This window comes from Pinus tabuliformis, chromosome 4_2, assembly GCF_031772625.1.
Source record: "Pinus tabuliformis cultivar Carrire ecotype Pingquan chromosome 4_2, CPIR1, whole genome shotgun sequence".
Lineage (NCBI taxonomy): Eukaryota > Viridiplantae > Streptophyta > Pinopsida > Pinales > Pinaceae > Pinus > Pinus tabuliformis.
In genome coordinates this window covers 216915286-216929789 of record NC_142304.1, presented here as the reverse complement: position 1 = coordinate 216929789, position 14504 = coordinate 216915286, and positions in this window count along the sequence as shown.

Below are 14504 nucleotides of genomic sequence, written 5' to 3'. Positions count from 1 at the left end.
AATACATATGTTATATTATCTAGTGCCATGAAGAAAATGGATTCCATGAAGATGTATCCCCCCAAGTTTCCCAATATTGCAAGAGTACTAGTTGTAAACCTCCATCAATGTGATGAAAACCACAATGTCAAACCTCATACAGTATAAGGTGTAACATGAAAGGCATGTGTCGTGCATGCTAACATAGTCTTGTTCATCAAGCTTGGGAAAGATGGTGATCTACCTTTTTTCATTTTTCTTTCACATCTTATGGTGCTCATGTTTTTTTGAAACATCTTCTATGGTTGAGTTCACATATTTGAAGGCAATGTTGCACATGTGGTAGTAATTCACCTTTTGGGGTGCCTTCTATATACGATGATGCATTTTATTACTTTGAATTGTACTTTAAAGTATTTCACATGTTCCACGGAATAAGTTACATATTTGGAGGTATTTCACATGTTCCAAGGAATAAGTTACATATTTGGAGGTATTTCACATATTCCAAGGAATAAAATATGCATTTGGAGGCATTTCACATATTCCAATGCATGAATCATGTATTTGGAGGCATTTCTCACCATTGAAGCTTTTAGGAGAGTGTCATGCACTACATGAAGACAATTGGAATTTTTTGTTATCCCAGTGGAAATGTGGAACCACATTTTCAGGAGTGCTCCATTGACTTGGTCCTTTATTGTTATTTTAATATACATGACTAGAAGATGAACTTCTTTAAGGGTTCTCCAAGGAAGGAGGTTTCACTTAGAATGTACTTACACTTGTTTTGGCACACTTTTAGAGAGGAATGCTCATTTTGGCTCCATTTTCTATGATATCCTTATTTTAGGGGCACATATGTCCATGGGATCCACTTTTTAAGGAGTTTGATAGACATGCTTATCATCCAATGTTGATATATTTTTATATAGCGCTCAAAGTGTTACCAGATTAGTGCAACTAAATGCATAGTGGCTATGACATTTCATATTTTTGTCATAACAGAAAATCCAATCAATATTGAGGAAGTCATGATTATTTAAAATTTGTTGCAAATCTTAGTCATGTTTAAAGAACTTAGCTTGAATGATTTGAAGGAATTCCCTAACTCTAATGAAGATAGCAGCATTATTTTATCACCCCAATGAGTATTTCCGTACCTTGAATAATTCCCTCTTTGACTTGGCATCTATTATTATTTTATGAGGGTACTTAAAGAGTGGTTATAGATAAAGAATAACTTAACTTAGAATCTCCTAGAGAAACCCATTTATCCAAGAGGGAAAGCATATTCAAGAAAATTTTTTATGCTATAAACGACAAGCAGCATTTCTAGACCATTCTAATGATCTTTTATTAATATTTTTTTGGAGAAAAGAAGGATCTGCAACTCTTTGGACTTTTATAAATAATATTTTATTGTAAAATTAGTTTAGGAAAAAAGGATATAAAAGGATGCGCTCTCCTCATTTGAAAATCAAAAGTTCAAGTGTATAAAATATTTATTAAGAAGGCTAAGAATATTGAAAATTTGTAGGTTGGAGGGAGGAAAAATTTGGGTGAATTATCTATATTTTGTTGGAGTATAAACGATATTGATGCTAAGGCTATGTTGAAGCTTTAATAGACCCGATAAATTTGTGTGACTTTGATGTTTTCTTGGGGACCAATTTTATTTGTGATTTTTGTTTGATTTTCAAATTGACCAATATGTGCCTATTGTGTCATTTATAATGTGTTATTGAGCTCCCTCCATATAATTTTGTCATTTTTTTTTTTTTTCCCAACTCCAACCACTCTAAAGTGGAAGTAGTGTAGGTCATCAATTCAATCTACCTTTGCCTTTGTTTCTCCACCAATCATCCATTTGTCAACCTAGCATCGATTCATTGTTTATAGACCTTTCCTTAGTCCAAATTGGTAATTTCAATTCCTGATATTTCGATGCATTGCTAATCATACCTCTCCCTAAGCACACACATTTCTATGATGACTCCTTTCATTAATTTGTTGCTAGTTGTCCACATGGATGACAAATAGAAGTTTTGATATGCAGGTTCCACTTCTACACAACTAATTTTTTTTTATTCCCTCACCCTTGAGTCCTCGTGAACCATCCATGTGTATGGTTAGAGAAAATTTACATTGGAGCATTCACCTCACATGCAGTAGTGGTCCTCCATTGATCCCTTTGTTCTAATTACTAGATAATAATCAATCTGTACAATTGGCAATGCTCTCACTATCGGATGACCCTCTACTGTTATAACTAGTGATTCATTGATGCCCTCATATTCAATCTATGTATGAATACCCACATGTATGGAATGAAAAAAAATTGAGGTTTGGCAGGCAGTCAACACTCGAAATTTATCATACTAATTCCATACATCCACATGTATGGTTGGTGATATCAGTGCTCAAGTGGTGTTTCTCTCTTTCATATTCAATGCCGCTCAACTCCCCTTTTGTATTTTCTCTTTCTAGTGAATAAAATCCCTCTTCTTCATATACCATGTGTATAACTGAAACTCTCATGGTGTTCCAAGCCTTCCAATCTACAAATTGGCTTTTATTCCCCTTCCTAGTCATAATGCCTTGATTTTTAGACATGTTCCCAATGATGTGTTAGCAATGCTATCATAGAGCCTTTAGTATTCTAGTGATAAGATTTTTTCCTAACTTGTCTTTGAATCACGTACCTCTAGAGGAAAATTCCTTGAATTCCTTTCCCTACAAACCAATAATGTAAGCCTTGCATTAATCATGTGATCCAGAGACTGAAAATCTCATTAGAAACAAGACATAACTTATGTCACATTTAGTTAGGCCATATCCCATGTATTAGGAGTTTCTTTAGAATAAAATGACCTCAATAGTGGTTGAGGGGACCAACTAATTATTCCAAGCACATTCATAGAAGTGAACAATCACACAATCAAATCCATATAATCAGCCTGAGGTAAGATTCCGTCAAGTAAAAAGTGTCTAGAGGCGGATTTTCATTTGGGTGAAAATGTACGATGATATATATCAACACAAGAGGTTATAGATCATGGCATGCCCTAGAAGCTAGATCTCTATCCTATAAATCACCTATCAACTAACACAATATCTCATTCCATGTCCTATGAAGTGTTGACCCGTTGTGGGGATACTCTCGATATGTCCAATTTTTCCAAATACACAAATTTATCTGCTAGGATTATAACCCTACTTAGAAGGGCTACTCCTAGACTGAAATATCTCTTGTGTAATCGTAGGAATAGGTTCAAGTGGTTTTAATGGAGCTTCATAATAATTAAAAGAAATGGTAAGAAGTGGAAGGCTAAGAATGCCACCTTGGATTTACAATTTGGCTATGATAGATTATCACCTAGCCTAAGAACAAAAGCTCAACCTTCTTTCCCACAAAAGAGGACATGAGCTAACTTACTCCCTAGAACTTAAACCAAAACCCTTGTTTTGAAGGAAAGTTGGGAATTTATGGTTCAACACATATTTCACAGGGAAAAATACATGAAATTAGATATACTAGCATCTAGTATAAGAGTGCATGTTACTTGAAGAATTTTTGGAATATTGTCAGGGATATGAAGAGAGTCGCACCAAACAAGCTTCAAGGAATTCTGTGCACTCATCAATACAAGCTATTTATCATAAGATAGTAGTTTGAATCAGTGCTACGACTCTATTTTACTTGCCCCAAACTATAGATTCTCTTGCAAAGAATAAATTCTGATGATTATTGTTTAGCAGGATTAAATGCAAGGACATACTGTAGAAATTCCCACTGTAGATCAACAGATTATGCAATATACTAAAACACAATACAAGATCTAATTCTACAACACTTTGCGGAAGCTTAATCGAATTGAGCAAGATCAAGAGAACACATATAACTGAGAATGAGAAATAAATCACACATAACACAAAAGAAATAACTCGGGGAAAACCTCAGGCTAAAACCCCAATCTCTGTATTATCATACAAGTGGAAATCTTGTTCAAGTTACAAAAAGAATCAGTTCTCAAGCTATCCTGCTCTCTCTACAATAAAAAAAATACATCTCATAGATTGAATAGACATTGTATATGTCCTCCTCAAGCCCTCCAAGCCTCCTATTTCCTTGTGCAGTTTTTCTTTGGGTCCAGTGAAGCCACATGTGTGAATTGGCCTCATCACACTCACAAAACCTGAAGAAGTAACTGCGCAAGCCTCATGGAAAGAATTCCTTTTGCATGCAAGGAATATTCACAATGGAATATTCTAGCAACTGATAGTACACTGCCCCTCCATCTGATCTCAATTGGGTCTCTGTCTGAACTGACATGCATGAGTTATTTATGAGAGAATATTTAGTTATCTGAAGTGCAATAGTTACATGCATGCATTAACTAACTGAACTCACATTAATTCAACAAATTGTTTGAATTAATCTAACTAGACTTGACTGAACTCAATATTACAACTCATCCTTATCTCTTTAACTGATGGATAAATTCCTCAATTAATGGAGAAACTGTTGCATGTCCCCACATAGACTTCATGTTTGATTTTCCTTAACTAATTAACTCATGGTGAATTAATTAATTATTTTACAAACAACTGCTAAGATCAATTTCGAATTTTACTTCTCAATTTAGTTTAGGGACTGACTAAAATAGGAACGTATCCCGAAATTCTACTTATAGCATTACTAAATTTAGCACTTCTATATTTAACATTTCTTGTTGCTATTTTCAGCACTCCCTCTCAACAAGAAAGGGATTATCAGTAACCTCAATCCTGTCTCTATGGAACTTGAACTTGCATTTTGAGAATGCCTTCGTCAAAATATATGCAACCTGTTCCTCGGTCAAAACATACAACAACAACATGATCCTCTTGACCACACAGTCTCGAAGATGGTGATACCAGATATCAATGTGCTTGGACCTGTCATGAAAAACTAGATTCTCAGAGAGTTTGATACAACTCTGGTTATCGCAGTAGATCATTGTAGGATCCATCCTCTGACCAAACAATCCCACTAGAATCTTCCGCATCCAAATGGCCTCACATGCAGCCTGACTAGCAGCCATGTATTTAGCCTTTGCTGAGCTAAGTGAAACTGATCTCTGTTTCCTGCTGTACCAGGAAACTCCAACTGAACCAAGGTTGAAGATTCCTCCAGAAGTTTTCTTCCAGTCTGATGGACTCCCTTCCCAATTTGAATCTGTGAAACCTTGAAGCTTCACTCCCTCTGTTCGTCTGTACCACAATCCGAACTAAGATGTGCCTCTGAGGTATCTCAGCACATGCTTCGCTACCTTCCAAAACAGCTTGGTAGGCTGAACCATAGCTTGACTTAGCTGGTTCACCGCAAAGCATAAGTCGGGTCATGTGTTCACCAGATACATAAGTGAACCCACCAACTGCCAATAAATAATAGCAGCTACTACCTCACCTGAAGTGGCATCCTCCTTCCTCCAATTCCCAGCTAGAGGAGTCTACATGGGCTTGCACTTCTCCATGTGAAAGTGCCTGAGTATCTCATTGGCATACTTGCCTTGAGACAGAAATACTTCACCATATTTCTGCCACACCTCCATGCCTAGAAAATAGTGGATAAGGCCCATGTCCTTCATCTCGAACTCTCTTGTAAGGTCCTCCTTGTAAGACTGTATCAGCTGATCATCACCTGTCAAAATCAGATCATCGACATAAAGAACAATGATCAATGGTTTACCTTCTACCATAATGTGGTAAAGGTTCACATCTGCTTCATTCTTGGTGAAGCCCAACCCGGTTAAATAGCTGTCGATCCTGGTGTACCAAGCACGGGGTGCTTGATTCAACCAATACAAATCCCTCTTGAGCCGGCACACATGCGACTCACGATCGAAGGTCTCGAAACCCTCTGGCTACTTAATGTACACCTCCTCCTCAATCTTCCCATTGAGAAATGTTGTCTTCACATCCATCTAGTGGATCTTCCACCCCATCTGAGCTGATAGTGCCAAAATCGATCTAATCGATGAGTACCTTGCTACGGGAGAAAAAGTTTCATCGTAGTCGATCCCCTTGACCTGTGAGAAACCCCGGGCAAGAAACCTTACCTTATTTTTCTCAACATTGCCATCAGCTGCCTTCTTTACCCTGAGGTCTTGGGACAACATCCCACACACTGTTTCAAACGATAGAGTCGTACTCATCTACCATTGCATCAACCCAAACCGGTTGCTGTACTGCCTCCTCGAATGAAGAAGGTTCGGTATCTACACACTCCCCAACTAGGGTCATGTACCCAGTGTACCGCTTGGGCGACCTCCTCTATCTGCGTTGAGAAGATGGTTGTCCCACATTCTCCCGCACATCCAACATCAAACTGTTAGCTTCCCTTGAGCGTTTGCCCCCATTTTTGGAAGTATCAACATGAGTGGATGTCTCCACTCCCAGATCCTCTGCATGCGGCTGCTCCGCATCAATCTGAGGCTCCTCCTCCGTAGGAACTGAAAGTTACTCTTCTGCATGCAACTTGAGCTCCCTCTCAAGTGACACTTGCATGGCTTTCTGCTCGTCAAACTTCAGATCCTTGTGTATCACAGTCCTCTGAGTGGAAGGCAGGTACACCCGATAGTTGTGGGGTGTATTTGTGTACCCCACAAGTATTCCCAACTCAGCTGTTGGGTCTAGCTTCTTCCTGGCATATTTGGTCACATGACAGTAAACTGATGATCCAAAGATTCAGAAATGACTTACATCAGGTTGCTTCCCGGAATAGGCCTCCATAGGTGTCTTCATTCCCAGTATACGGTGTAGGCTTCTGTTCTGCAAGTATATTGTTGTATTGCATGCCTCAACCCACAAATGCAGTGGTAGGCTTTGGTCATGCAACATCACTCGAGCTGCTCCCACAATTGATATGTTCTTCCTTTCAGCCACCCCATTCTGCTGTGGGTTATGGGGTGTCGTCAATTCCCGTTTAATTCCTTCTGCAGCGCAGAAGTCTTTAAACTATTGGGAGACATACTCTCCACCATTGTCACTACACAAGGCTTTTATTTTCTTTCCAGGTTCTTTCTCTGCCAAGGCTTTAAACTCACAAAACCTCAAGAAGGTCTGATCCTTCTTTTTCATAAAGTAGATCCAGCATCTTTGAGAAAAATCATCAATAAAAATAACATAGTACCTTTGTTTAGCGGTGGAGGATGTAGAGAAGGGTCCACAAACATTTGAGTGAACTCGCTCCAGGATTGCTCCAGCTCTACTGTCTCGATCCAGAAAGGAAGATTTCGAATACTTACCCAAGGTACAACCTTTGCATGTATTCATTTGCTCAAGTTTTCCCTTGGGTAATCTAGTAGAAATCTGCTGCATGATCTTCAGGGCTCCATGGTGCAAGTGGCCCAGTCTTATATGCCATAGCTCGCCAACATCTTGGCTCTGCACCATATCAGCTTTGGAACTCAAAGCAGCACTGTCGCCTACCTCCATCTTGTAGAGATTCTTTACTCGAATCCTAATTCGCTTTGTCTGTCCAGTACCGATATGCCTCAGGAAAACCTTTCCTTTACTAAAGACTACATCATAACCTTAATCTTCTAGAATAGCAACAGACACAAGATTCTTCTTTAGACCTGGTACATACTTTACATCAGTCAGGGTGAGGGGAGCTCCATGCTCCCTCTGAAACACAACTGTACCTTCACCTAAAACACGATACTTTCCATCATCGCCCATCTCAATCCACATCTGGAGATCCTTCTCCTCCAAGGTACTAAAAATATTCTTGTCACCTGACATGTGGAATGAAGCCCCATTTTCCAGGTACAACGCACATCCCACCATGGATGAAACCATGCATGCGATAAGTGAGAAATCCAACTCAAACTGTGAGGCCAATGCCTCATCATCAGATCCCTTCGAGGAACCCTTCTTGGATTTCTTCTGTGGACAATTTGTAGCATAATGGCCCACTTCATGACAATGAAAGCATCACACTTTCGATTTGTCAATATTCTTCCCACCATGGGAAGAACCGGATTTGGGATGGGATGCCTTCCCTTTCCCTTCCCTCACCTTACTCACTAAGGCTAGATTTTCCTCATCATCTTGCTTCGATGAGGATCCATCTCTGGTGCTTCTTCTTATTCCTCTTACATCAGATTCGACCAAAGTCGTTCCCAATTTGGCAGTTTTTCTCTTCCATTAACCGAGTTTTGGTAGCTATTCCAACTCTTAGGAAGACCGAGGAGTGCAAGACTCACCATGTCATCATCAGCGGTCGTGATCCCTACACTTCCAAGCTCATCCCTACAGGTGGTGAGCTTTTTCAGATATGTAGAGATCGTGTCACCCTTTTCACACTTGATATTACGAAGCTTGTCTTTCAGCGCCAGCTTCCTCTAGTCGTTGTTGTTCTGATATAGATATTTCAATGTTTTCCACATCAAAAACAGTGTCTCCTTCCCATGGAGGCTCGAGACAATGTGGTCTCGAAATCCCTCCAGGGGGATTCTCCTTGGTCTAGCCACACATTTCGTCCATTCTACCAGTTGAGTGGCATCAGTCGGCTTGGGGACTTCTTGATCAATGAAGTCCTTTAGACCATTATCCTCTAATACTGCTTCTATGCGATCCTTCCAGGCTATATAATTCAAGCTGCCATCAAGGGCATATTCGATTCTTAAACCACTGAACGCCATTGGTGAAATTGAGATGTGATAAGAACTCGATTTCTATATTTAGGAACTACAAACTTCGAACTTCTCCTTCTTGTATACTGTTCTTTGCCTTGATCACCTTTGCTCCGATACCATGTAGAAATTCCCATTGTAGATCAATAGATTATGCAATATACTAAAACACAATACAAGATCTACTTCTACAACACTTTGCGGAAGCTTAATCGAATTGAGCAAGATCAAGAGAACACATATAACTGAGAATGAGAAATCAATCACACATAACACAGAAGAAATAACCCGGGAAAGCCTCAGCTTAAAACCCCAATCTCTGTATTATCATACAAGTGGAAATCTTGTTCAAGTTACAAAAAGAATCAGCTCTCAAGCTATCCTTCTCTCTCTGCAATCAAAACAATACAACTCAGAGATTGAATAAACACTGTATATGTCCTCCTCAAGCCAACCAAGCCTCCTATTTCCTTGCACAGTTTTTCTTGGGGTCTAGTGAAGCCACATGTGTGAATTTGCCTCATCACACTCACAAAACCTGAAGAAGTAACTGCGCAATACTCAAGGAAATAATTCCTTCTGCATGCAAGGAATATTCGCAATGGAATATTCTAGCAACTAATAGTACACTTCCCCTCCATATGATCTCAACTAGGTCTCTGTTTGAACTGACATGCATGAGTTATTTATGAGAGAATATTTAGTTATCTGAAGTGCAGTAGTTACATGCATGCATGCATTAACTAACTAAACTCACATTAATTCAACAAACTATTTGAATTAATCTAACTGGACTTGACTCAGTTAACTGATTCAACTAATTACAACTCAATATTACAACTCATCCTTATCTCTTTAACTGATGGATAAATTCCCCAATTAATGGCAAAACTGTTGCATGTCCCCACATAGACTTCATGTATGATTTTCCTTAACTAATTAACTCATGGTGAATTAATTAATTATTTTACAAACAGCTGCTAAGATCAAATTCGAATTTTACTTTTCTATTTTTGTTTAGGGACTGACTAAAATAAGAAGGTATCCCGAAATGCTATTTATAACAATAATAAATTTATCACTTCTATATTTAGCATTTCTTGTTGCTATTTTCAACACATACTCATAGCACACTAAATGAGTAAGAGTAATTGAGCCTTTGAAAACTAGAAGCATCAGTCTCAAGAGGGAAAGAAAAGGACATATTAGGCGAAGATGGTGACCCAAAATGCGAAAACACAAGAAAGAGTAGTCAAATATCAACAATAGGAGATTTTGCTAATGGAAACAATTGAACAAGGTCTTGCACTAGAGATTAAAGCTCACAACTCGAAGCATGATCAAATATCAATCAACAACATGTTTCATCCTCTAAAAGAAGTTCTCCTTGTAATGATCATTAGTATTAACATAGTTGCCCAAACTTGGGAATTGGTTGGAAAATACATGTTGAAATACAATTAGAATGAGAAAATACAACCCAATTAGAGTATTCTTTGAGCTACAACAATATCTCTATGGGATGCTCCCCTTGAAAGGATTTTATCATAGAAAAGGGGGATGGATTCTCATGTTGAAATAAATCTTAATAGATGATCTACTATATCTCCTATTCCTGTTAAAATTTATTTTTATTATGTTGTTTCCCCTTTTCAATTTTCTCTAGTTAATTACACATGTTCACCACACATCCCTTCATCCAAGACACCTTTAAGTCAACTGATCGACAAGTAAATGACGTGCATGTGTTATTAATGTTTTAGGAGGAGGCCTGGCCTATTCACCATTACTTTCAAATAATAAACATTCTCAAATATAGGATATGAATTCTCCTTATGTAGGGTTCCAACCCCTACATCAAAGTATTAGAAATATGATATATGAATCCTCTAGGTGTGGGAACTTGCAAACCCTACACCAATTTATAACATCTAGAGTATATAACAATTATTGCCAATTTCTTGTTATATTTTTGAGTTACTAAAGTATTTACACTATGTTTCAGGGTGCTTCATGAGATTTTGGGTACATGGTGTATGTTCAACCCCTAGATAGCCCAATATGGAATCTAGGATGAGGATTGATTTATGATGCATATGCATAGTTGAGATAGCTTGCCTAGTAGATGCTTCTACTTAGTTAATTGTAGGCCCAATGTTATTTCCTTGGGCAATGGAGATCTATTTGTAACTTGTTGGACACCATTCAATGAGGCCTCATGGAGTAGACATTAGTTTAGAGAGCGCCATCAAATGGATAGGGAGCATCATGCATCATGGAGGGGGGATTTAATCCCAATATGGAATGCAGTAGCTTGGTTTCCTATTCAAAGGATTAGAGATGGGTTAGTGATACCTGAGGTTTCAATAGTGTTCTTGAAGAGGTAGTTAATTTAGTGGAGTATATTTCTTTGGAGGATAGATTAAGGCAAGGAGGCTCCTTATGGAGTGGTGTGGACCTGCCTTCTATAGCTACATCATTTTGGATTCATTATTGTGCATGACATCACCATTCAAGCATGAAACTCATACTCTAGAGTGTACATCTCACTGGTGTGGCCTATAAGGGCTCATGTAGATTTCTTATAACTTAGGCCCACGCAGTATTGATGGAATTCCTTACTACTCATATAAATAGAGGAAAAATATATGTTTTCCATTAAATCATCATTTATACTCTCTTTTTTTGTACTTATCTTCTTGGAAGAATTTGCTATATAATTCATGGGTTCATGAGGAAATCCTGGGAGAATCTATACAAGAGAAACAAGATGTATTTATTTGTATTTTTCTCTTGTGGATAGGGTTTTATCTTGATAAGAAGACATTGGAGGTGATGGTCAAAAGTATTCATTCAATCACTTATATTCAGTTTTATTATGAGATATTCCTAAGAGAAGAGTGTGCACACTTTCTCTCTCTTTACGGAGTATTCACTTTTATTTGTACTTTCTTCTCTCTTGAGGTGATAGGGTTTCTTAGTCTTCTTGGATTTTCTTGGAGCATATTAGATTTATAAGGTTAGGGTGTATCCCTTCCATATTGGAAATTATGGTTTTGAGAGAAATTACTGGGTTGGATTTGTGAACATGAAGAGAATAAGAAGATATTTTTCCTTGAAGATTAGATCACAGAGATTTTTTCACTTGGAGATTCTTGGTTGATCTAGGTTTTGATGATTTACTCTATCTAGGGATGTTTAGATAGTTGGATTTTTTGTACTAGCCTTGAGAGAAGGATGTTATGTGCATCTCTACTTCATCTTGGACTTTTTTATATGAAGTTTCCATTTGTCTACATCTAGTGTTATTTTAATATATAAATTTTAGTTATATATGTGTTTATACTTCACTATTTGCATCCATTAATGCCTTGTTGATTGGACATAAGTAAAAGAGATTTTTTTAAAGTGATTTGACATCCAAGGAAGAATATAAAGGGCTGATTTTATTGTTGTTATACTACTATAACAATGCATTTCAGATTTGATTATTGGTTGATAATTTTCCTTAGAAGGGGAATCTGAAACTTATCTTTTGTTTGATATATTTTTCCTTGAAATGTCAGGAAGTTCAGGGTTGTTTGAAGTGATTTATTGTGATATTTAAATTGTTGTTTTATACTCTAATTTACGAAAGTCCTAAAATTTAAAAATTATAAGGATATGTTTTGGGAAATCTTCTAAGAAGAAGGTCAAATTTCAATTTTGCATTAATTTCCCAGCTGTCTAAAATTTCCACAATCCCATCCCAAAACTTGTGATATGAACACAATTACCTCAACAATAGAGTTGTTAGGTGAGATATATATTTTTTTTAATGCCATTGTGTGTTCTCACTCTAAATCCAAGCAAAAGGTTATTCAATTCCAAAAGGAAAGAGATTTCGTTCCTTATTGGAGTATGTAGGTGAACAATGAAATATTAAAATGTTCTACTCACTAATGTATTGCGTATCCCTTAAGCTATTTATCGGGAACCTAGACTTTGGTCCTTGAAAATGACACCATTTATATTAGTATATTTTTTTGGCTTACTCATCCCACAAATTGTCTTATGTTGTTGCTTAACATGGGGAAATACACCCTTCCAATTATACTCATCTCTACCTTGGAAAATGTGCCTAAAGGATCCTCAATAAACACATGGGAAAATATGCCATTGTTGGTATGAGACAATCTTGAAAATTGCATTCATGTTTCCTTTAAAAGGTATCAAGATTAGCACCAAAACATGTTGTTATAGAGAAACACCTAACATTTGAAGAAAAATTTAGAATCGCATGTAGATCTAGCCAAAAATAGTGTGCAATACATCTAAAAATGTCTCTCACAACAAGAAACAACATTGAAGGAACTTCCTTGGGAAATGTTTGTAAATGCCTTTGAGAAAGTGTTACTTTTTGGGGACAAGTATGTTGATGCCTCGAAAATCGTTGCATCAACATCGGGGATAACCACCCGGTGCGGACCTTAAAGGCAGCTCCTTTTCCGTTTGGTGTGGTGGATCCGATTGGATATAATGGGACCAGTTTCCCAATGATTGGTAAATAGGATGGATAAATGATTGATTCTCTAATATCTAATGATAATGGATGAATGATTTAATCTAAAAGTAAAATTATAAACAACTATCCTATCCCAGGAAATTGCTGCTTTTAGTGTAACTTTTGATGGTCTTCATCCACAAACAGGCATATAGATGACTCTTGTTGGTAAACAAAGATATTTATTCATATGATAATTACTAAGCCCAAATAGTTGAACAAAGCAATCAAGCAAACATTATTACACTATTCCTCATATATATCATAGACATAGATATGATTGAAAGAATAACAGTCCTTAGACATTCAATAGTGAAAAGTACAAGGATTGCTGTTAAAACACATACATATATTCAATGATAGCAAAATTTAAACGAATGCCGATTCACATAAAAGAATGACACAAGAGCGTAGATAATAGTACCATACGTTATTTGAATCACTCTCGATATCAACCGCATTCAAATTCCTTCTTTTAACTTAGAAACACTTCCACAAAAGGCAATAGTGCACATGTCATCAAAGCAAATAGATCAGAAGCACAATAGTGTGACATACTGATTTGAGTTTATACAAAAACTGAGGACCCTTTCCAAATGCATGAAAGGGCCTATAAATACTAATTAAGCTAACTAATTACAAAATAAAAGTGTTATTTAATTGGTACAACTATAATATGAATATCTCTTCAAAATCGGCTTGTTCTCAGTCGACAACATGATTCATCGTTTCGGGTGATCTCCCTTCAACTTGAGCTGGCAGATATCTAGCATCGGTTGCAATTCTGGAGGGCGAATTAGACGAGAATTCAGTTGGGTTGAATATGTGGCATCTTGGATGTCGAGAATCATGCAATTGATGGCATCAGTTAAACATTTGAGTGCGGCCCTTTGACTGTATGGCTTGATTAAGAAAAACCAAAAGGCATCCCAAGTTAAACTTTGGATGCCGACGATTAGTCTTCCATTCTTTTCCAATTCCTGATTGCATGTTTGTTCCAAGGCCTTGGCCAATGTCAATTTACCTGGATTACACTGTGAAATCATGTTAGATAGATAAAGAGTGTCATTGACAAATTCAATTAAATTGCTAGTAGATAACCGACATCTTGAGGTTTCTCTTTCTGCCTTCATTACTTGCGAATGCCATTCTAGGAAAAGGATGTCTTTGTGTGACTGTAGAATTTTGGGCAGATCCGAAGCTTGTCCTTCACGGGAGTCTTGCCAAGCAAGAAAGCTGGTTAAGGTATCATCGGCCTGTTCTAAATCCTGCCTAGCTTCAATTGATTTATCCATTAT